The 25,830-nt window shown below is 44.8% G+C and overlaps 1 long non-coding RNA gene across 2 annotated transcripts in view; it reads right to left on the bottom strand.

Annotated features, from left to right (window-relative positions):
- The window catches only part of LOC111260749 (uncharacterized), a 29,072-nt gene extending 3,552 nt beyond the window's left edge, over nucleotides 1-25,520 (bottom strand). Inside the window, exons 1-3 of one of the 2 annotated variants that reach the window (XR_002680532.2) lie at nucleotides 24,747-25,520; nucleotides 23,797-24,031; nucleotides 359-462 (exon numbers count right to left, since the gene is read on the bottom strand). This is a non-coding gene — a long non-coding RNA (uncharacterized LOC111260749). The remainder of the gene's footprint in view (nucleotides 1-358; nucleotides 463-23,796; nucleotides 24,032-24,746) is intronic. The other variant, XR_002680535.2, reaches the window with a different exon arrangement.
- Between the last annotated feature and the right edge of the window lie 310 nt (nucleotides 25,521-25,830).

Here is a 25,830-nt window from a genome sequence, read left to right on the forward strand (position 1 = left end):
GGATGGGTGGCGTATCTTCGGTGATAAACGGCCGCTACAAAATATAGCGACACTTGGAAATGCATAGATTAGTGCGGCGCGCCGCACAGTGGAGAAGTGGCATAGGACGATAGCCAAACTAACTGCTGCGACCGGCTATCCCCATTGAACATCAGAGTAACTGGGAGTGGTCTTGTCGCTCGGGCTGAGCTAAATTTCGGTTCTATCACCATTACTATCAGGCTACCGACTGCCTCACTGCGTTCTTTAGCAATGGCAACAACAGCAGTAGCAGCAGCAGCAGCAGCAAAAGATACTAAACCAATGCAACTACAGAAGCCTGCCTGCTTGCCGGCAGCGGTTGTCGTATGAGACTCACCATAGAAAGAACGCAGCGGACGACGTGGTGACGGCGAGGCGACGAGGGGCATAAAAAAGCGTGGAGTCAGCCTTATGACACAGGGAGTCTTAGAGTAAGGACAGCTGGAATAGTGAACGAAAACATGAACGCTAAACTGTGGTTGGAGGAGCAGGTTGGGGGCAGCTGGAATAAATCTGCAATAAATAAATAAATAAATAAATAAATATAGTAGCAAGGATATGCTTAAAGGAACGACGAAGAAAGTAACAAATATGCCGTCATTATGCCGGACGCAGCCTTGCGACCTCATAATCCTATACAATCCTCGATACAATCAGTTTTCCCTGTTACATAACGAATACGAATGTCCGATGACGATCTTCGCCTGCCCATGAACAATGCCAGTAGACGACGATGATGATGATTTGTTTGTATAGGGAAGGGCGTCTCTCGAGCTGGCAAATCGAAAGAGCCATGGGCGAGAACGAGCTGATGGAGCGATGACATGCGCTGGTCATCATTGTTCTAGCCATCGCGACTGATTGGAACTGGAAGGCCAAGACGCTATTCGTTAATTAATGATTTACCAGCGGTACACGACGACGTTATGTGAACCGGTCATTGGTGTGCAACGACAAAAAAGGAGATGATTGCCCACTACCAGAGACTTTGCTAAAATTTAAGAATAGGATACAATTTTACGCGCTTCTATCCTGACTTCCTAGCAGTTGGCACAATTTTAATGGACAGAGTGAGAAAGTGGGCGAGAAGATTGCACATAGATAGAAATGACCGCGGTTTCAATTCTTCACTTTTCGCTTTTATGATGCCACAGATAGCCTGAAAAAAAAGTCCATCAGTGGTGTTTTTGCCATGGATTTACTTCTGTGTAAAGGTCTACAGTGATTAGCCTCTAACGCAGAAACATGGCACACAGATACTTTTTAGGCACGTTATGACTAAGGGCGATGGTGCAACGGTAACGTCTTCAACGCCGGTTGTAGATACACTTTTCTCATACTGCGGAAGTCAACCGTTTGAAGAAATGCTTAACAAGATGTTATTAGATAGGGTTATTTAGATTTAAGCACGTCAATGTTACACATCTCAGCTGTGTGTGTGAGCAGAATAAGGCAATTCAGAGTCTGATTGTCAACCCTAAATCCTATAGCTTCATTTTACCGTGCGCACCTCGTGATAACTCTTCTGTGCTATTATAAGGCGAACTCGGTGAGCAAGAAATGTGTATGCCTTCTTCCTGATGCGTCCATAAGCTCGCTGCAGAGTGCTGCGTATCTGTTGGGAAAACGAGGATAATTCGGGATCCATACCGAACGAGCAGCTACAGCTCGAGGGATCACTGCCTGGCTGGATATCAGCTGGCACTGCTCCCAGCCGTTCCATTTGCGGAAGACGCCCTCCGCTTCTCGCCGAATCGCTCCCGGCCTGCCGAATACACCTGTACATAATATCATATACATTGGAAGAAAGCCGACCCGACAATGCTTCCATTTGCCGATGCATGGAACGATTCTCGTTCCATGAAATGCCTTCATTCGTGAACGATACGACAGTCCCTGTCAATTAATATTCTCTGGTCACAGAACTGATGTTGCTCTGGTCTCAGATGGTATATTCACATCTGTAAACGAACATGGTTACCTATCCAGCTTCAGTTACCCGTCAACCGCATTATGTATGAATGCATTCATGGTGCGCGGAAAAAGCTCGCCTTTAGTCGCCACGGTGGTTCGCGTACCGATGCACAGACGAATAGCCCATGGCCGGGGGGTTAGTACCGATGCAACCGGTATAAGAAACAGCCGTCGCGGCCATCACGCCGCAGGCGAACGATGGCAGGGGTAGCTGATCCGATTCTCACAGCCTTTCATTTTATCCTAGCTCTGCTATTTTTGCCTGCACCTAACAACAAGTTTGCCGAGTTCGTTGCTAATGGAATTTCAATACTATGGTTAAGAGGTTGATTCGTATTAGATGGCAAAACGGCGGCAGGGTAGAGATGCGTATAATAGCAGTGTCTAGACCAGAAAAGGCAGTCCAGGATAAGGGTTTGCCTGAGGTACCTTCTGTCAGCTGCCAGCAGGTAAAATCAACCGATGACTCTAGTTTAATTTCAACTCGATAAGCGCTCACTGGCTCACATTAGAATATAGTAAACATTGTACATAATCATGGAATGTTCTCTGTGACTACATACAGCTTATATAACTAAGCTGCGGATGCACACTTTGTCCTAGTTGTCGACTTCAGTCAATATGCGAACAACTGAGCCTGCTTTTCCTGGCAAAGATTCTTGTCCGAGCGCGTAAGGGTACACAATACAACTAGATGTTATACAGAATACATGCTTGACATTTCGATAATTTACTTTGGGACCAGTGTACATTAGATTTGTGCGCTCTTCTGAGCAGTCCTATATATGTACCCAATAATAATCATGACAAGGGAGTTGATTAGAAATCGAAGAGTTAAAAACGGCGTACACAGGGGCCTGTACAGCGGAAACTGCTCTTGGTAAGAATGAAAAATCAGTCCCCAGTTTGCAAAACGGCATAGCTTGCACAGAGGACACTATCACCCTTTAAAAAAGGTGGGCCGCTGCACTACGAGCGACTGAAGTTCGTTAATAGTACCAAATTCAAATATAGTTCTGCTGACTCCTCCTATGCATAAACCATCTCCGGTCATATATTATGCCTGTAGTTCTCACTACAACACACGCCCCTCTGTCGGTCTCCTTAGCAACAACTGCCTGTGACGCGAGTGGACCGCATCGGCTGAACATTAATTTCCCTGAAATTAATTAATAGAAGAAGCACAACGGAGGCAACGTGGAAAAAGCGATCCCACTGTCCTGTTTCATCTATTAGATTATATGCAGGAGAAAGTCTAAATGGAGTTTAGGACGGATGATAAGCGCCCATCAGGTAGACCTAATATGACAACAATACTTGCTATTCTCATAATTCGCCCCTCGAACCACTGATTATGGAGACGATAGCACTATAATAATAATAATACGCTCGGCTATACTTATCAGTTAATTTAAGGTCGAACGTATTATTGGCGCGCGACGTACCAACTCGGAAATTCCGGTTGAGAGGCAGCTCAGATCAAAGATATTCCAACTTGTTTGTGCGAAGGCTTAAATTGTTTAGTAGATGCTAAGTGGATGTCTCTCTTCCGTGAGATGATTCGTCATCGTTGATCAAAATCGAAAATGACAGTGACGACGACGACGACGACGACTACTATAATATTGACTGGGCAGAGATTTTACTGTAGACGGTTCTTGTATAGGTTTTTGAATTCCCGTTTCAGCTGGCTCGTATCGGGTAACTTTTTTTCGAAACAGCAACGATAATAAGAGTTTGTTCCCAGAAACGCTCAGACCTAGTCGTCCTCTGTCATGCCCACACGTGTCTATCCGCATTCCCCTACAACATACAGGCATAAGTATATAGTGCATTGCATTTATCAGTACGGTGCGCCTCATCTTCAGTACAAAAAACACTGATGTGACAACGTTTACAATTCATCGACCCGTGTTCAATGGCCCGTCTGGCATTGTACATATCTCAACTGAAGCCTGAGCAAGACAACTTCTCTGGACTCTGCTTCGTCGGTCTGTGCGAGTCAGGTGTAATTCGTCGCATTGGCCTGTTTCGACTACCGCGGCCTACAATAGGCCAGTCTAGTCTAGTCGAGATCCAGTTGCTAGCACGGGAAGAATTCTTTAAGGAGGTGTGAGTACATAGTACAATTTCAACATTAGCAGCATTAAAGAACGCGACCCGAGGTCCTTTCTCTTTATCATTGGTTCTTGTAGTGTTAGGTTGCCGCCTTCAACTCGTGCTGCGGTTGTCCATGAATCTACCGCGGCTGCGCCGAGATCTAGAGAAGGAAAAAGGTAGGATCTGTTCGCCGTAAACGCCTGGCGATTCCCCGCAGCATCAGCTGTGTCTGTCTATAGCATACGGCGAAGTAATGGTAATCGTAGTGGTCCTATGCCCGCGCTCACTACGATAGTTTTGACGCCTACAGTGGGGTGATGTTTTGTAGCCAGTAGGAACGAGCATCGGCGATCCGAACACTAGCTATATAGTGGGCGACTATATAATATATAGTAACCGACCAGGGTGGAACAAAGAGAGAATCCGGTAGGAGTATTAGGCAGAAAAGAGGAAAAACTTTGCCCATTAAGGATGAGTGAGGTGGAAAGAGACTGGGTTATGATGAGTATAAAACTTGAGTAGCGTTGTCATAAAGAGCCACAAGCAACAGGAGTCGTTAGACTTTGCCTAGACCCCCACTTTAATACGGTCTGCAGCCACCTCCGACAGTTAACTTGCTCTGGGCTGTTTATATATAATTGCACGATGCCTGTCCACTGACGGACATCGTCTAACTCATTTCTTAGCGCTCATCACTCGTCCGTGTTCCTCATCCGAAGTTGCTCACCGTTACCGGCGTTAGGCACTGAAGCCGATGCTGCAAGAGAGAGAGAGAGAGAGAGAGAAAAGCAACGGGAGAGAAGCTACGGTAAATGCGAGTACGCAATAGCAGTGTTTATGTAGGCTGGAGGGAAATCAGGAAAACAGAGACTTTTCAGGTAGAGCGGCTGCTTAACAATCGAGTGGTGCGAGTTTTGAAGAGTACATGTAGTATATAAGGCAAGGCATGGGTTTTAGCTGTTCTGTCTCGTCAACAGTTGTTCGGTCTCCTTGGAGATTCTGCCAACTCGATGAAGCACTCGCGCAGTAAACATCATTAGGGGGTGCGTCTGAATAAAATGGCGAGGGAGCTGTTAGGCGAACAAACAAGTAACTTTTTGGCAATTATTCCTATGTTCCTAAATGTCTCTCTACATTCATGGTGGTAGCGTTTGGTGGTACCAAATAGATCATTCGTTAGGATTTGATGTAATAGTTATACTAACTCGAATAAAGTGAGAAAAAGAGCCAGGGACAGTGGGCAAACAAAAAAATTAAACATTTGTTATTTTTTTATCATTGTTATTTCACATGGTGTTTAGTGAGGTGAATGCCGCTAATCACCGCGTTCGGATCAAGACGAAATTATTACGTAATTTATTTATTTTTTTTTTTTATTAAATACGTAGTTTTCCTCAGATCAATTTCCTTTATGACAACATATTCCACAGTTTTATTTACTTAAAGGAAAAATAGAGATAGCACGTGCTCTCTGACTAACACGCCCACGTTAACCCAATGCATTGTACACTTTCTAATATAGTACTTCCCTGTATCCTCTCATGACAATGCGTTGATGATAAAACTAACTATGGACCAATTTCATTGGCTAACATCTAATTCGTTGACCTGCGGCCTGCGGCCAGTGGCCGTTGGTGCTGATCAGCGTAGGTGCCATTGTCGTTGTGCTCCCAGCCTCTTGTTTTCTCCATTGCTTTTTGTTTAGGTCTGGACTTCACGGCAAATATTGCTGACCCTATTAGCACTGCACGACCCTACCATCGCTACTAAAGCCACCACGCTGTCGTCTCCGCCACTAGTGCTGTGCCCTTCCTCCTTTCTCTCTCGCTCTCTCGCATGATACCTTGCTCTGTCAGGCCTCCGCTGTACATATTTAAGCAGCTTGAATAACAACACCGTTAAGGCCACAGCGACGGCGTGACTGCCGCTGAGCTTGGCTGCGAGGCCTTGCTGAGTTGGCCTACCGTGGCCTGCCCGAGGTTACGGAGCATCGTGTATAGTGGCAATTGACAATGACTGAAAGACTGCACCGGAGTGCTTAATGGTCGTATGCAGAAAGGCGTCGCGTCCTGTCTAACCATCGTATTAGATAATGCGTATACGTCTAGGAATACGTTCTTATGAAGCTAGCTTATGTTCAGCTCCAATATATCTTTCATGACGATGCGATAATGTATTACTGTTATTATACTGTTAGTATTATACGTAGCGAAAATATAACTTAAGCTGTTCGTGAAATACCCATAGCCATAAGCGCGATCTGACGGTGGTGTTCAGATCGCGCAGTTCATATAACGCACATAGAATAGCATTGACCGGAAGGATTACATCATCTAATTTAAGAACAGAACGTATCACTCTGTAAATAAGTGCTCGTTAACTTACGGCAGAGTAGAGTCCAGAGGCACGCACGAACAGAATAGACGAGTTAGTACACGTAGAAACTACGCTATTCCATCATATAAAACTGAATATTTCAAAGCTGAAGCACCTACATTGGAAGCGTTTCAGTGGCACCAAGTAGGCTACAACGTTCTGGCCGGAACGGTTCTGCAATATAGGTCTTTCGCCGGCCTTGTGCTTGATACATTGGGACCGCAATAAACCGTCGTCTCTGATTCCCATGGGCCATCATCTACATATGTATTGCTAACTAGAATTAGCGTAGTTTCTATCTTAGCCTAATAGTTAAAGAGTTGAGGACACTTCTCAGAATGATTAATGCGTGAAGTTCGCTTTCAGAGAACGTGCGTGTCGACCAGAAGTCCGGCGTTACCCTGTACGCAATATAAGTCGTCGATGCTATAAATTTTATATGAAATCAAACGTATATTTTTTCGATCAGGTACCTGTTTTAGGGACTCTGGATATGGTGACACACTATTATTCATCAATGCAGTGTGCAATATATAAATATCAACTTACCGAACATCAAACTAATTCGTCAAATTCACTTCTGGGGCAAGAAAAAAAAATTAATAAATATAGCTACAAACATACCCCCCACCCCTCTTGCATTTTGAGATGAGTACCAACGCCGTTGCGTTCGGGTTTGGCAGATTCAATGATTCGCCAATAATATCTGCTTCTGCTGGTTGTAAGCGACATCGTCGTTCCTCAACATATTCAAGTTAATAAATTGCGTTAGTTATTGCTGGTGATGTAGGTAACTTGAAAAGTAGCCGCGTGTTGACATCTCATATTCCCGCATAAGTTGATACGGAAACAGTGCGTTGTTTCTTGTCGAATTAAGAGAGCACTATGTTTGTAGCTCTGTACGACTTCGAAGAGCAAAGGGGCAGTTGTGATACCGCGCAGTCGCATGTTTACGAGGCCTAAACGGGTCTGTTGTCTACGAGTAGACCCACAACCAATGCTAGAATGCCCCTCTTCGGTATGAACCGCTACAGATAATGACAAAGGCGCTTTTTTCACGAGTTTAGTGGAGGGGGAGATAAAGCTGTATGTGTAAAATGGGCTTAGCGTAAGAGCCATAGGAGTGGGTAAATGTGTGAGTGACACGGGTCGTTTCTACGTTACCTATACTCCAAGCGTGTTGTGTTTGAGAAGGACAAATAGTGCAGATATAATTATATGGATAAGGCAAACGTCGTGATGATGATTAGAGGACACCTGTCTGTTTAGAGGAAAATCTAACGCTAACGGTTAGGTGCGCTAGAGGTTTACGTATAATCGTATGTATAATCTGTTCGAAATGTTTCGCGTTCGATAGACGTTCTCTTGAGTTGCGTGCAAAACATAGTAAAATAGAAATATGTTTTTTTCTAACCCTCTTATTTTTTATTCTACTATAGAAAAGAATAAGGTTAAGACTTTCTAAGATTAACATACATACAGCTCATTTCCAATTAGGTTCTACGCTAGTCCTTCCTCGAAGGTCTACTCTATGTGCCCGAACCGAATCTTGCGCTTTGGTTGTTAACGTTTATCGACGTTTACGCGTACGCGGCTCAGCATTCTCTACAACCAGTTATCTTCATAATTGTAGATACCTTCGAATAAGAACAAGAAGTCAGACTACACGCCTGTGGTTCTCTAGCTTTTGATTCTGGGCAACCTTCACAACGAACCACAACTTTCCTGACCTGTAGATATATTCCGCGGCTAATATAGAGCAGCTTTAGCATCCGCTGCATAGTGTTTTGAATGTCTACATGCCCACTTGTTTTCCCAGAGTGACAAGACATCCGGGAGTCTTATGATAATCTTGTTCAGAGGAGGGTTCGTCCGTTGCATCCTTTTGATATCGGGGCCACCTCAAAGCCTCCCAACTCTTGAGTGGACGCCACTAGGATGCATCCGACACAGGTCTTTCGTGCAGTGCCACGCGAATGCAGCGGGTCTGGTTGCTGTTAGCATTGCGATCCTTAGCTTAGAAGCGACTCGGCGCAACACAGTAACAACAGGAGCTTGACCTACTGGGCATACTGGTTGACTCTGGCGACGGTCGGGCCCCAGCTTTATCACGGTAATGCAAGATTCGTAAAGGCCGTACAGTCAAACGACGACGCTACAGTCAGATACTTCAGCAAGTCGTCACGCAGGCAAAATACCTTGATCTCTCCTAGGAAGACCTAAACTTTAATGGCAACCCGATACAGCCCAGCAGAAACTGCTTTCCCTTGGGAAAACGCGTACAGGTTTTTATCACCTTATCGGACCCACGCGCAGCGTTCTCCTGCGTGAGATGATGCTTTCCGTAAAAACCGCGCAAACAGACGATCATTGGACTCATCCCACGTCGCCTTACTGCCCACAGTGGAATCGACCAATATTGAGTTGCACATGGCAAAGGTCTGTAAGTATCTCTAACAGGTGCTGATGCGCTCAGTCGTGTACACACCTGCTGCGGTCACCAAGGCCTTGATCCGTTGCTCAGGCCCTAAGTAATAGAGGAATATTAGCCTTGGCAATAATGCGGAACTCGGTCAAACGCTCAACCACAGACCATCGTTTTGCAGCTTGGCTGACCCTTTCGTCCATCCTCAATTTTACTATCTAATCTCTTCTTTTGGACGATTTGCCCTTTTTTCGCTGTCGCGATTGCGATTGATTAGTTGTAGATTTTGTCAATTTTTAGCAATAACGACGAAAATACTTTTAAATTAACGATATCATTAGTACACGTCATAAGAAAAAAATATATTTACATGTAAGAACACTTAGTGCGCATACTGAAGAGGAACCATGCACCGTAACGCTATACACATGGGCAACTTGTAGTTCAAACAGTCGATCGCTGCGAGTCCTGTACTTCTTATTCCGTTAATAATCTCTCACGCATGTTCTCATCTTTGGCGGATACACAGCTATCTTCATTGTACCATACTTAGCTTATCATTTTACCACCACCCATAACGATGATCACTCACTTCTTTGGCGATGAAGATGGCAACGAACGCTTTACGTCTGCCGCACCATCGCGCAGTAGTGTTATGGTTTACCATGAGAGAGTAGCGTAGTATGATGGTGTGCATAGCTAGGGCCTGCTGGCTCAAGGGCGTATCCTGCCTGTACAGTCCCTGATCGCCGGCCGCTCTGACTTTTGGGTTAGACACCTCGATTAGTATAGGGCGCAATAGTCGCGCACTCTCTTTTCCTATTTCTCGTCGTTGTGTATTCGTCTGTATGTCGGCCCGTCCATCCATCCATTCCATTCCCCTTGTTGGGGGTGAGGGTGGGGAGGTGTATGTTTGTATGTGTGTGCATCTATGCATTTGCCGGTTGTGCGGATGTAGCATGAATATTTTAGTATCGGAGGATGCGACCGAGGACACGCCCAAACCATCTCGTGCTGCTGTTGTTATAGTAGCAGCAGTCGCGAGAACTGCTCGTGGTGCATCCCAAACAATAGCAGACGCACGGGTATTATTAGGGGGGTTGTCAGGGGTGTTGTTGGAGCCGTTGCTAGTGTTGTTGTGAAAAGCGATGCGACAGCGCCCGGTGGCACCCAGTGCTACCCTCCATATATTGTAGTTTGACTCCTACGAGGGTCGTAGTTTTATCCGGTCAGATATCGCACACTCATTTCGTTTTCCATCGAAATATGCACCAATGGCGCACGAGTACACGAATATATCTCGATGAGTGGTAGTCGCTCGTGTCTGACACCTACAACAAGCAACATATGACGCGCAACTTCGTCAATTGAGCAATGAACCGAGCAAAAGCAGCAGTCGGCATCGGTTAGAGCAGTAAAATGATTGCCTAGTACTTAAGCTCGCCCGTACTGCACATAATACACGAAATAAGTCTGCCAAAGCGCAGATACAATACGTACACAATATACGTAAATAAACGTATTACTTCAACGTGATATTGTCCCTTATAAGTTGACGATCAACTTTATGCGTCGATTACGTTACCTGCGAAATAATCAATCACGTATAATCGTATATTATTATATGACCCCTTTTTGTCTAGTTGGTCAGCTGTCACATCAGGAGAGAACTTTGTTCTTGTCACGTAATCGTACCTGTACTATCGTATACAGATCAGTACGAGAACGTTGGCAATTTCAATAGCTGAATGCGTTGTTGACGCTAAATGTGTTAGGGTTCGATTGTATGTCGTTACAAACATCAAAATGTGATCTGGGGAAGAAAACAGCTGCCCGCTACGTGACCTCGTTGTGTTTGCAAGCTAAATGTCCCGCCCTCGTTTGTTCCATTTACGCCACCTGCTAGACAAGCGCAGAGTCTAGAAAGCGAAAACTGTCAGCCCGTACATACGGCTAAATCATTTTCGTCTATTTATTAAGCAGATAAAAATGTCACGAATTAACCATTGTATATGGTTTCGCTCACCTGAAACAATACCATGTGCGGTCAGCGGCTCGTCCCGGCGTACAATTTTCGAGGGACTGCAGGCTATCGTTTCAGAGTCAACGATAATAACCTCAACAGCGGAAATTGTATTAGTATACAGTATAGTATATATTATGGAAACCGTATTAGTATACAGTTCATCTCGAGCCACTACCGTCATCGTTGACATTGGCGAACAGATCTGTCAAAGGTGGTTTACCAAGATCCTTGATATACAAAGTAGGCGCGACGATGATCGTCCTGTTCGCCTACATCTCCATATTTCCTTTTTATATTGTTCTCAGCTTTTCTTTGTTGGTGCAGTGTTCGTTCGCAACATAAAGCATACCTGACTGTCCTGCGCATTGCATGAGCACACAGACACTCGGTCAATCTACGAGCAAGCATGCACAGCTACACTAGATTAGAAACAATGCGGCAGTCCTCCAATCTATAGCGTCCGAAACGCTAGCCCTCTTTTGTCCATCGTCCATTTTTCGTTCTGTGCTCTGCTCGAAACCCGACGCCAACTGGTCGGCCACATGGATTCTATAGGGGGAGTGGTAATTGCTGCATGCAAAGACGAAGATGGTGATGGTGACGCCGACGTTAGCTCCTAGGCATCGGCCGCTACCGCTAGCTGCTACCGTTTTCCCGCTAGCTCGCCTTCCCACATGATGACTAGCTGGACTGTGGCTGGGCTCCACCAGGAAAAAATGTCCTTTTTATGGTAATCTGTCCGCTTAGCTATCGTTGTTAGCTCTGAAAGCAGCAACAGCAGCAACCACTGTGGTGAAAACAGCGGAAAGGACCTGTGCGCGGGGGCGTTTGCGGCTAGGGGTTTTGGCGGAGGCAAAACACGCAGATAATATCTGAAGGAGCAGAGTGAGTTGGCAGGAAGCAGGATGTGGTAGCTAAGGAGGTTGAAAAAGCACAAGTACGTCTGGCCCCGACGCTGGCTTTGGCCTTTTCACGACCGCAGTGACAGTGAGACGAACGATGCGAAAGTCACTCTCACACCTCATCCTACACCTCCTAAGCATAGACAAGCCGCCAGCTACCCGATCCCCCGATGGGACGTGGAAGACCCCACACTCGTCGGCTAGATACTGCTGGTAACGGATATGAATCTCATAAAAGTGCACAATTTCGTTTGTAGGCGACAGCTTTGTTAGGGTATACTTGTTAGAAAAAAATGCCGTTGAGCCTCACTCTATGTAGAAATTTGGAAGTTTAGGATGATGAAACACATCGAGCAAATTTGCATCGCAGGGCGAACATCGGACAGTTACAGATGCGCTGGCACATTGCCAAGTCTCGGATGCTGATTGGTCACCTCTGGGAATCAGTAGGTGCGGTAGACACAGTTAAGCCGAACACTCAGATTCAGCCGACACGATAGGGTAAAACCGCGGCGTCAAGCTCTGATCACGACTATGCAACAGGAATCAAGTCGATGCTCTATGGATAGTCGCGGTAATCGTAGTAATAATAATAATGACAGCCACAGTATTTGTAATCATGATCCCTCTGGACAGCGAAAATATATGGCGGCGAATATCCATAGACAACGCATTAGGTTAACAGGGCCCTTCCTAGTTACGTAGAACGATTCTCTTCTGACTAGGGCAATCCGACTCCGAAAGGTGATTCCTGATAGGGGAAAAAAAGGACTTAATGCTCATAAGTTATTACACAAAATTCGAAGCTTTTTTTTTTCTAACGGCAAGACTTGCAAATGATATCAATGCGTTCGACAGTATACTACGGTTTGTAAACAGCAGTCTCATTGTGCTAAATAAGTTAGTTAGCACCTTCCGAAAAATACCCCCACTGTGATATTATTATTATTTCATAATAATATAATATTATATTTTGTACTTGTAGCGACAAGTCCTGTTCTGGGAAAATGTCGCAGAATCTATTCTTTCGCAGAAACGCAGCTTACCAATGAGCGGGAAAATCAGACGTCACTGATCATACATACATAGATTGGGCCTCAGGCTACAGCAGGCTATTTCTACCTTCATAATGTAAACACGAATCGAAGAAATACGAGCCAAGGGCCTTTTTTAGCATCGTTATGCCCATTTGCCATGACAGTAATAATTAATCGAGCCTTATAATTATCGCCATTTTTTATGACGCATGTACGTTGGAGTAACAGATGTATTTCAGGGTTTGGTCCATTTGACCTTTCTTCTACCGCTGCTACAAGCTTGACGGCAGCTTACACTTGACATGTGCCCGTATTATTCGCGTCCGCGTGTCGAGACGTTATAGATGCTAACAGGTGCTTGGCGTCTCCTCTTCGCGTTTGTCCTAAATGTCTGCTGAACGGCCCTGATCGTCCGATCCACCGGATTCTGTCCTTCTGTCAATATGTCGCACGGCAGACGATATCCGAGTAATCGCTCGACGCTTATTAGCGCTTAGTAGAAATCCGTTGATACACTTTCGCCTTTCGGTATTAATATCGGGTTGTGAGATCACCGCAGAGACAATCTGCCACTTGTCTGATCTGGCTTTATTGTCCGTTTAGTTATCCGATCTAGAGGTCAGGACGTACGCTGTTCGATAATATGGGATAGCTGTTGTAAGTTGGTGTTAATGAAGTAACGAAGAACCACGCAGGAGGTTTTTCTATACATTTTTTTAAAATTACGTATTTATCTTATTTATTTTTATTATATTCTTAAATGCGCAAAGATATTCTGGGCACGTGAACGTTTGACATTAACTCTTGCAATACTGGTTGCAAACTCTACGTTGTCTATTAATCAAAGATCTAACTTTAGACGTATATTCAGGCCGTGCTGACCTCAACGGGACCACCTTTGCCGATGAAAATGTGAGCAATTAGTGGCCCAGAAAACTCTTCCAGCGGATCTGTGTCGCATACCTACGGATTAAAATATAATACAATCCTTCAATATTACGGTTTTACCTTTTCATCAATGACCAGCTTGGCTACGTCTCAAAAATGCATGGGCTATCATAGTCCACTACTTTTTGCTTGCTCAGAGAACTATCGTGGGCTTTTTCTTTCTTTAAACCTAAGCCCTTCTCTAAGTGCTGGTGCCGCCGTTAGTTCATCAAGAGATGGCGTCGTACCTCTTCTTAGGCTGCGGTTCCATTATGATGTGGATCTGCTGCTGTTGCTACTCCACTTTTAGCTTTTTTTTTCAGGTTAGGTCTCAGTCGGCGCCATCGCGTAGGTTCCAAAATGAAAAACGACGACAATGAAAATAGATGGTACAAGTTCTGAGCTAGAGGTACTATTACTTTTGTTAGTAATACTAGTAGTAGCCGTAGCACTGAGAACGAAATGCGCGGGAATTGATTCGCGAAATTGCATTTACGGTCGTGGTCGACATCGGGATCCGCAGGCGCAACGACCCGGGGCAGTCCCTGTCGCCGGGTTGAGTTAGAGGCCGAACACGCGAAACGTGGTCAGGCGTTGGTGAGCTGTTGAGGTTGATACGACCACAGCAGCCTGGTGCCACACGGTGTTGAAACGCACAAAACAGAATTGGTAAGTGCACGATGCAACTCACGTTCGTAGCTTTTATTAGTTCGTATTAAAAGTTGGCCCTAAGAGTCGACTTGAAAGCTAGCTGGCCCTCGGTTCTGAGTGCCTTTCGTATTTGCTCTAGACGGTGAAGAAGATGAGCTCACAGTCCCAGCGTATCACGACAACGCTGCGATGTATTGATAAAAAGAGTTCCCGTGCTACACATGATAGAATAGCAAAAGTAAGTAGAATCGATGTTTGACAAATAGAAAACTATGTTCACCCATATATTACAGCACTCTTTGGCCTGCCAGCCTCAATCAATTTGTTTACAGACCTACCTGTGGACCTACATCGCAGGTACTTTATGCCAATGTGTAAATTGTTACAAATATAGCTTATCGTGTTATAATTATATCGTACCCCTCGACAAATTTGTTAACAAGGATCCAATTTTTCTATTCATTGTATATCCCTATGTGAACGTTGTACTATCTGGAAACTCCTGTCTGCATTCATTAACTCTATCCAAAAAATGCCAAATTATAATGAGAGATGTACATCAATGACGTAAAATGAATTAGATAAATAACACAGTAATAATAATCTATCTGGAGATCAGACAAGGCGTATGTAAGCAAACGGCCACGCATACACTTTAAAAAAGTGTAGCTAGTTTTCATACTTCACACCGTATTCAACATCTACGATGGCGGCATGTTCCATCAACGAACCAATAAACGCGAACAGACGAGGTGTGGACCTCGTCGAAAAAGTGCCGCACACAAAATTTTCTGCCGTGAGCAGTGAAGGAGCTCTACACATTGTACGATACCGAAACCGGCCATGGTGCATGCCAACAAATTTTTCATGGGTTTATTTACAGTGAAGGGTGACCAAATAGGACCGAGCGAAGTGGACACATTAATCACATAGTAGTTAATGAAAAGATAAAAATGATATGGGATTGCGTTTAGTTTGGGTATATAGCTCAAGTACTAACGGGGCAGTTGAACGATTTTTATTGAATACGAACAGGAACTGGAAAATCGGCCTGGAACGTCTTGATAAACAAAAATGATACTTTCTAGCGTCTTGCCCGCCGAAGAGAGACCTTTGATAGAACACACATCACCCATGCCTGGATAGTCGACACTAAATACGGGTATAGTGCGACATCTTAACTTGTTTAGACAAAGGCATTGCTGTTAATAATATAGATTTCAATATCTTAACAACTGACATTCTTTCGGATATGAAAATTTGTCCGCAAACACCAATGTCGAATTGGCCAGAAATCACACCAAAAAGCTTGATATACATGATCAGCTATAGAGTTAAATTAGGTTGGCACTCCATTGCAGGAACAGTGAACCGTGACCAGGATAGCAAAGCATTGTTAATGGCCGGGACCAACCCAATTTCGTTGCAATGTTATGCGTTCTAGACTTCACACGTAGGAGTAATAGGCCTACCTTCGGATAACCATGTAGTACCCGAAAATACAGTTGCTTATCTATCAATCTCTGTTTCGCCCGTGATGATCAGCACTGTTGAAGCATCCATTGAAATAACAAAGTTTAAAATATAAGTAACTTTTTAAAAGCAGAGATTGTTCCCAAACCAATGCTTAAAGGCTTTTTACTTCCTATTAGCCATCCAGAAGAAACCGTATCTTCCTTCTGTATCCATCTAACCATATTTATGCGCGTATGTATAACGCGCCTCATATAGTGTCTGGTCCTAAGACCGATGAGAATACCCCTTTTCCCTGGTTACTTCTTCTAGTATTTTTTTTTCACTCATTTTTCTAGCCTTTTTATGTTTTCAGCACATCCCACGGCCTCGGAGTCACTTAGCCAGATACACGCTGACGAAGAAGCCATTCAGGAGGTTTGAAATTGTTTAATCGGCTCTTGTCAAGCATCAGATTAATACATCGGTTCAGGAAGCTACAACAAATGCTCTATGAGCTTGTTCGTCTCGAAGCTGCCGCTATGATAACATAGTAAGCCGGGTTCGACTGCTTCGTCGTCAACTAAAACCGGTTAAAGTAAAAGTTTTAACAATGTTACAAATGTTGGTTTGTACTGCTAAAGTGGCGTCCTTTGCGAGCGGTCTCACTGGATCTCGATTTCCAGTTGTTCATTCTAATTTCCGTCCCGACCGTCATAGTCAGAGTGAACCGGCATCGTTGCTAATGTCGCTACTGCCAGCATCATCGTTGTGAGTGACGCGGTAATTCATTCTCTCAGTATGCGTACCCTTGTTCTTTTCCTTCCGCTTTATGTTCAGCTGATTCTACCCTTCCGACTCTTTCCGTCGTGCACGTAATATAAGAAAGCAGAAACTATGCATGATTTGGTACGTATGATCTTATCAACCTGGACTCTTATCAATCATTAGTGTTTCTCCAATCCCACGGCTCCGGTAAGCGTGCGTGATGTCTTCAACAAAAACACATTGAATATAATTTATCTCATATAGCCTTACATTTAACTTGTACTGTTTTCCTGTAAATACGCCCTTGATTGTAACTTACAGTTCCTCATGATAATGAGCGGATACCAATTCTCGTGGCTCTTGTCTACAGTGCTATGCATCGTACTTGCGGGGTATGAGTGAGTCAAATGGGAGAGGCGGCGAAAGGGAAGGAGCAATGCAGTATGACGAATGTCTGCTCTAGCCCGGCCGCCTGGCTCGTCATTTAGTTAATACACAAAATCTAAGAGCGACATATGGGTGGTGCGGGGCGGGGGAGAGGGGGTTACTGCTTACATCTTTGTTCCTCCTTCTTCGTCTTCGCTGATACGATTGCTCCCTCTGCCTTTCCTTCGACTTTTCTCGAACTCATCTATCGTTGATGTCGTTCTGGGTTTTTCGCGCTTTATCCCCGTTATTTCTTCCTTCATCTTCTCCCTTTTACGCCCGCCCCTTACTCCCCCCCCCCCCCTGCCGATGTGTATCATCACCGAGATTAAGAGGCATAACCTCTTCTTTCCCGTCTTTGTCTTGTTCTCTGTGTCGCTGCTTTTGCCACCACTGGATCTGGTGGCGTCTGTTTGAACTCTATAGGTCACAGGTACCACAACTGCCATTCTGCGGCGCTCTGCTCTTGCTGCACTCGTGTCGCGATGATGGGCCGGCCTGTCTCTGGACTACTCCACGTGAACAAATATCAGGAAATACTTCGACGCGCAATGCGTTCATCCTTCCAGGGCGATATTTTTAACATGGCTGCTGGTGTCGACTTTTACAGCCAGACCCAAAAGCCATAGCCGGTAACAAGCTAGATATTCAAAAATAATTCGGCATATTTTAATCGTTCGTTTTATACATAGGACAGCATATTGTCTGTTGTGCACCGAACACTCTCCTTAGCCCTACGTGTAGGATGTGAGAGCCGGACTGAACCGATTTAATGACTAAGGCACATAGGTTCAGCTATGAAAGTGGCCTAAAAAAAGAGCATTCATTTCGAATAGGAACGGTAAAGAACAGGAACTTTTAGAAGCCTTGAAATAGGTTTGAGAAAAGATCTCTAGCTGATAATTACAATCATAAGCGACGCGAGGTGGTCGCGCTAAAAGCAGCGGCGGCCACATAAGCACCCGCGGCTGCAGTAAACGCCAGTGCCGCATTCGTAATAAAACATTAGACACGTACGAAAAAAAGGGACACTTGCTTGAACGGGTGCGTTCTAGTTGATCACTATGATCGTTTTCTACAATAGTAGACCTGCTCCCTCTCCCCCCTCCGTTCCACCTACCTTGTTTCTGTCTTTTGCGGGCGTCGTCGTCGTCGTTTTTTCGACACGGTGCCTTATCACTTAAGAAACTCGTACATCTCCGCCACTATACCGAAGAAAAACTGCTGTAGCACTACGGTTAGTACGATTGCTACTGCCGTTACCGATTGGATGCGAGTAGGTCTGTTCGAAATTTGACCTGTTCTTGCCGTTTACGGACTGTGTATGATTGCGGCTTTGCGGCTACTGCTGGTGCAGGCATTGCTGCCGGTGCTGCTAAGTCATACTTTAAAGGAGAAATCTAGACAGGGGTAGGCGAAAAAAGGAAAACCTGCGAAAGGCCAACAAGTACCAAAAATGAACGAGGCAATCAAGGCTAAGATCATTCTAACATTCAATGAAGGCCCCTGAAACGACGAAGATTGGATAACCACTCACCGGGTTGCCGGCGGTAACGATGACCATACGAGTATGCTCGTATGTCTATGCGTCTTTGTAACGATTAGTACTGAGCAAAGTCTATCTAAGAGCACAAGATGGTGGCGATGCTGTTGGCGATGGCGACGTTCAACGATAGGAATTACAGATCCAAGACTCTTCCCATAAGAGACAGGTAAGCTACAAAGGGCAGGGCGGAGTATAGCAGAACGTAAGTGAAAAACATACATGATTAACGTACAGGCTGCGTGCTCTGGATGGGAAGACAAAAATCGACACTCATTAGCTGGCGATCCGATACACTGAGCAATGCGCATGCGTCGAGTTCAACAGAGTATTTCCGCGTATATTAGCAACGTATGTATAGCGGTGTACAAAAAGGTGCGCGGTGAAGATCGTTTCAATTTTATCTTTATGTCATCACATCATAAAATCATCTAAATCTATATCCCTCTCACAAAACACTCACTCTTACTATGCAACTAAAAGCCTAACTCTACTATGCAGACACAAAATTTGCTCATTCAGAGGGATGAATCCTTGTTGCAGGTTGTTGTTAGACTGTGAGAATATTCACAGTTGCAAATATGTAGGCCAAGTAGCTTCCGCGGAGCTTTGCCTTAGTCGATGGCAGGCGTGGTCGACGGGCATGGTTGGGCCTATCTGCGGGGACCGCAGATGTGTAAACCGTCTTGTTTCGTCGATAGTAAATGGGGTAAATGCACTCAAGAAGTGGTACTTAAGAAACAAGGGTAGCATCCGAGCGAAGCACTGCAACTCGGTCCTGACTCTGCGTGGGACAACCGTATTCCCTATCAGCAAAAGCAAAGACTCCCTCTGTACTCTATTCTCGATAATCTTCCCGACTACAATCTAAGGAAACTTGTTTCCGTGGGTCGAGCCTTTTCCCCAAAATGCTTTTTTCGTTTTCCATTGGCAAATACTCCGTTGCTTGAACCTTGAAATACTCTTCTTTCTAGCGATTATACTGCTCAAACCGCCCCACAAATATACCCTGCTCTTTCGCTACGAGAGCTTCGACGAAGCAGGGGGAAAGGATGATGAAGTAAACCGATAATATTTACCTTATTTAAAATGTAATGGCTGCCTTGCATTTGTCTTATTTGTTAAGCGCTGTAGCTAACTCTGCCCGAAAAATCATTGACACTGTGTAGTCTTGCGCAACAATCCTTATTAAGGAAGGCCAAGCGCAAAAAAAACGACAATCGTGATTTTTCGAATAAAGTGAAAGAGAATTAAAGCGTTTTCTCCTCGTAGTCAAATCAGAAATTCTGTGAATAGAACGTACAAAAACTAAGTCTTGTTTAAGGACTGCCATCATCATTTCAATGTGTTGCCGTTCGGAAAGCTTTTTTACGAGGGCTCGCGCGAACCAGGATTTATATAAAACACCTAAGTGACGGTAACGCCGGTCTGTGACGGAGAGCACTGTGATAAGCTAGATGGGGTTGCACGTCGCCTTTGTAATTCTTGCGCCACTTCTGAAAGATTGGGTAAGGAAGATTGCCGTCCACTGGCAACGCCCGCTGTGCCGTCAAACCTTGCCCATTTTTCAAAATTTCCCGCTGGATGACAGTTACACACTTCTAACATCTAAATGTCAATACAAGAATACCCGTTGCACCTTTTAATTCAATATACGAGGAGGTTCGGTCGTAGTTGGTGATAAGAACCTTTTTATTCCAAAAGCAGTTACTTCAGTCACCTTTTAAAACACTTATTCGCGCCATCACTGACCAGTGTTTCTTTTATCGCAATATTTTGGACGTTTGCCGCTAGTCGGTTGTACTTGGTGTGTATTCCATGTATTTCTCTTCGGTAACTGTCTTAGGCGAACGACGTTGCAGCGGATGCTTGGCTTACAGCGCACTGGCTTCTACCTCGGCTCAACTCCCCTAAACGCTGCACCCCCATTTCCCGGATCCAACTAGCCCCACGACTCCGCGTAATCTTCTTCTTGCGCTGGCATTGCTGCTGCTGTTTCTAAACTACAGACTTTTTACCAACCACAGAGCATCGTCGTCTTATCGTCATCAAGCGATCGCTTCGTTGGGAGAATGGGACCTGGGTCGGTAGCTGTGAATGGGGAGTGAATATGGCAACTATTGTCTTTTATCTGGGTTCGTTCGGGAAGCCCCAGCAGCAGCAGCAGCAGCAATCTCCTTGGCACCGTACCGTACCGTCGACCAGCCCACCCTACTGCCTGATGCACTGTTTTGTGTTAATTGATTCCTGAAGATCTTTATGCACTTTTTTTTTTATTTCCTAAGCAGCCACTCCAGTCACCACGGATTTGAATAGACGGAGCGGATATGTCACCGGAAGTAGGATGTGATGATGGCAAACGGGAATCATCGGTTAACAGAACGACAGTAAAGAAGAGACATAAAGAGCGCTCTAATTCGAACGAGTTCATAGTCACCCTGCCGTCAGAGGCGATAGCAGCCAGTGCTCTGCGGCGGCTATCATGGGCCACTTAACGGTATAAGGCCGAATGAATCTTGTAAGGCTGTGACTGAATAAAAGGCAAAAGGCCGGATAGCAAGATGTTGCATTGTTCTCTTTGTTCATCAGCTGTTTTCTTTAACTTCTTCATCGTCTCGCGGAGCATTTTCACTATTTAGTCTGTCCTGTAAGGTACACGAATCAGCCCATTCATTATAAAGACTAACGGATTTGTGCAAAATAATTTAGTGGATGTGTCGACAGCTGCAACTAAGGCCCAGGCCTCTAGAACCGATTGATTCATCATGCGTCGAGAAACATGATGAGAGCTCCTCATCACGCGAATGGAACTTTCCTGATAGCAATTAGTGAAATGTTACAGTATATCCAGCAATGTCCATGGTCCATTAATCGCAGTTAAGCATTATTTGTAGGTAAGGTTTGCCTGGCTTACCTTTTTGTCTGCCGTCTTTCTGTGGCGACTACTATTTCCGTTGAACCGAGAACGCTTTCCGTTGCTTCCATGCTGTACCTCAGCCATGAATCGACACGAGGAAAGATTTACAGTAAAACCCACCCCGTCTCCGGATTCATCCGCGTCTTTTCCTTTTTTATCACTTTTATATCAACATATAAGTATTTATAGTATCGTCGAACTGAGACATCGGATAAGCGGTGCAGTGTTGGAAACTCTCAAAAGTCGTTCTCATTTTGAGCATGATTTCATTGGTTTTATTGGTAAGCAAGTAGTTCTCGGGCGCAGCAGCTTCATCCCGACCGTCCTTACCGGTGCACTGCTTCGATTGCCGTGAGCTCCTGTGACGACTATTTCTATCTGGGTAGAGCTAATCTGGGCATGAATTTCCACATCTAAAACGCACGTTTGCTGCTAAATGGATGATTACACGCGTCCTCCACGACATTCAATGAACACCGTTCCGTTGTTAATTTGCCTGCTACTTAAACTTTATTATCCTTTTAAGTAGAACTTCTAAGCAATTCACAGCGATCGCATCGCAACGGGTTCAACAAACGCTAGCCACAGTTTCTAGTACAAGTTCGCCATTCGCTTGGTGTGTCAGTGATCAACTACATTAATGTTGCTTTCGAAAGTGATCAGTACAACAAGATTAGCTGTCGTTTTAGCTTTTGCTGCGCGCTCTATTCTCTATTGTTTACTTCTGCCTGTGGATTGTTGACAGAAATCTTGATAACCAGCGAAAAATGGCCCACTACATCTATTTAGCGAAGAAGGGAATCGGCGAAAATTCGGGGGACCGCGCTCTTCGCAAACCGGCGAGCATCTGTGGGCACTTCGAGTTGACGTTTGAAATCGACAAATCTCTCGGTTTTTGTTTGTCGATTATGAAAACAGACGTTAAAGTGAGCTGGACATCACGAAAGGCGATCAATATGCAGAAGTAACATCGCACAATGTTAGATCCAGAAGCAGTGGCTTGAGTAAGAGTCGCGTCAGCAAAAAGCGAGTCTAACGTTAACATTTTTATCCGCCAGCAGAAGCCGCCTATCGCCTGCCACAACGTCCAAATATTGCTTATAGATCAGCGCTAAATTGGAGCACTACCAGGGTAGTAGCGTCAAGAAGATCTTCATCCTGCAGCTGTTGGTAGACAGCTTCGAGGAGGACGTTTACTAGCTTAAGACGTATCGTTTCTGCTAAAGTTCTGTGTGAAGGTGTGATTGGCAACAAATTTTTGTAGGACACAGAAAATGACATTGGCACGCTATCGCGAATACGGATAGACAGGAAAAGAGACGCCAAAGAAACAAGGCGTAGTGCATTAACCGAGCAAAAATTACCCGTCGTCCGTTCTCTCGACGACGCTGTTCTGAGAGACGTTGAGGCTCGACCTACGCCGCTCGGACTACAAACAAGTTCTATATATATTTCTCTATGGCAACTTAGTCTGATCTAGAAAGCGTTCTTATTTTGTTAGAATTACTCGTACATCATAAACAGATTCCAAGGGATGGTTTCGTCTGATCAAACCGTTACGTAGCATTTCTGCCCCTGTTAGACGAGGACTGGTCGGGCTAAAAATTGAACCTGTATGTATGACAGACAATTGAATGAACCACATACACTGAGCCGTAAAGAAGTATATTTTTATTAAACTTCCATTGGCAACTCGAGTCTCACATACGCTCCGGATACGCACAAGCTTTCAGGGGACACAAGCGAGTGGGTTTATTGCCAAAATGATGTATGATTCGATAGGTTCAACCTGGTCGCTACTTTGCCTAGCCATTTGTCGTTAGAGCCGCTTTGTCCGTACTACTTTTTCGGCTGGTGTCAAAACATTACAACAGATTTCAGCGACATTCGTCGGCCAGTGTCACCGATGACGATAATCGCTTAATGCTATTTGTTGCAATCCAATCACTGTCGCCCGCTGCGGCCAATGCTGCTAGTATTGTTACATGGCGTTGTGTTACACTGAGAGCCGGCCATCGAGCATTTCAGGAGCATCAGAAGGACAACGGCTCGAAAGGCAATTGGCTAGCGGCCGCGGTGAGACAGCAACGATGAAAGACGAAGTCCAGCGTCGGAACAGCGCATCGCAGGAAAGAATGGGGGAAGTGATCACAGGCAAAAGGCCAGAAAGAAAAGAAGCCTGATAGCAGCGATCTCTGATCTTTCGATTCGGCGTTCATTGGCGTTACCAGTGATCGTTTCAGTCACTCACCTTTCTTTTCCTTACTTCTCCGTTCGGTTGGGCGCCTTTGTTACATTTTGAGTTTTAGCTATTTGTCCCCCTCCTGCCGTCGTTCATTCTCTCGGTATCTCTCGCTTTCAGCGTCTCGTCTTAATCAGCCTTCAACTCCTGAGACGTCTGCGTCGCCTGTCGAGTGATTGAGCCGCGGATACGGGTATTCATTTGAAATGCTGTCCCCGTCTTTGTGTTCTGCAAACATATTCCTCTAAAAAGTAAACTGTTAGGGCTTGAGTGAGATAACTGATGCTGTTTTTGTTGTCGGAAGGCGCGATGAACAGCAAAAGAAACGAGTTTCGATCGAACAGCCGGAAGGATGGATCTCTTCGGCGTTTGGTTCCTGAAGTGCTCAATTCTAGCCCTACGAGCTGACCTCGTTACGGGTCATATTTCGTGACGTTCTTAGTGTGTGAATTGACGCTGACGTCTTCAGCCTTTAGGCAGCTAACGAATATTATGTCAAACGATTATTCTGAATTAGAAAGAATGCAAGATGTACGTCCTTAGATTCATATTATCATTACTATTACTGCAAAACTATTTCTTATCTACCCGAATGCTAGCATTCCACTTTTGTCCAGTCACCTACAATCCCCTATGACGTTCCCAGTGCCTGTTAATTTCTCGTAGAAGCCGTACACCCATTTCAAGTTCAAGCACGGCTCTTATTTTTGTTTTGTAGGGTTCCGGCTTGAGACTAACATCCTTGTGCCCGCTACTTTCTACTATGAATCGGTAAAATCATTTCAACCTCACGACAAGCAACAGTGGAAGTACCGGCACTTAAGATGACAGTACTACCTAAACCCAGAGATGCACTGCATGCAGACGTACCCATGCTCGTAACCTTGTCAATCCAAAGTACATATAAAATTGTATTTCTTCATAATCATCTTGATAAAGGATTATACAGTTTCACGTACCCATTGTAGTCCGGACGAGGAAATCCATATTGTTCTGCCAGTGGACGGACCGGTACTTCGGCCAATTTAGTTGTCATGCCTTCGACTAATATATATATTTAATATCCGAATCGGTGTCTTCGAGCATTAGCTGTTCATGTACCAGGTTAGGTTTGAACGGTAAAGCTGTTTGATGCTAGTAACCACATGGGTCAGGACACGAGATGGCGCTCGCATCGTTTCAAAAAGCCTCCGACGGCACCATGGATCGGTCGATAAAAAATTAGCGTAAAAAATTTGGTAAAAAATACCAAAAATGTACGAACATTTACCACTTAACCAGTCAGCCAGACCAACAATCAATTTAGGGGTAAACTATTGTAACCATGGTGTTCTCAGTTTGGCTGGTACGTAGTTTAATCTTCCTGTGACAATTTATCTCATCCCAGCATTTCTCTAGGCACTTCCCTAAACTAACTACTACACGTCGGTTAACATGGCTTTCGCGACCACTTCTTTATAAAGTCTAAGCTGCTAGCTCAAATCGTTTGCGTTACTTACGTAAGTTACTCATTGCATCCCATCTTTCCTCTACTGACACGCGCGGAACCATGTGAACTCATCCAATGACTGACGACAGCGCCATCTGGTGGTCGGCGTATCATCGATGAAAATGACCACAGTTAGCTGGCTGTTGGCCCCGAAAGGTGAAATCTTGTGGCGGTTATTGAGAACTGACGTCGTGCGGTCGCGCTGGCCAAACTGGGATGGTCCTGTTACCGTGATGGGAGGTGGCGTATCGACTAGCGGTTGTGAATCGTTGCTGATTTGTCTGCCGGAGTAGAGAGGCGCCGACGGAAAATTTCCCAACACGCAGTATCAACATGATCATGTAATCCGCCTAGGATTAACCTCTACTTCGAACGTCTGTTTACGTTGCCCTTTGTTTGACTGATTCATCGTATAATCATTGCGTACAGATATGTACGCAGACAAGATGCATTTTGAATTCTAAGGTTTTAGGATAATCCCTAGTCAAATCATTCTAGGCATATTTCGATACCGATTCGCCGATGTTTGTTTACGCTCTTCGTGAACGTAAAAC

Source organism: Varroa jacobsoni, unplaced genomic scaffold (assembly GCF_002532875.2).
Source record: "Varroa jacobsoni isolate VJ856 unplaced genomic scaffold, vjacob_1.0 scaffold_50, whole genome shotgun sequence".
NCBI classification, from domain to species: Eukaryota; Metazoa; Arthropoda; class Arachnida; order Mesostigmata; family Varroidae; genus Varroa; species Varroa jacobsoni.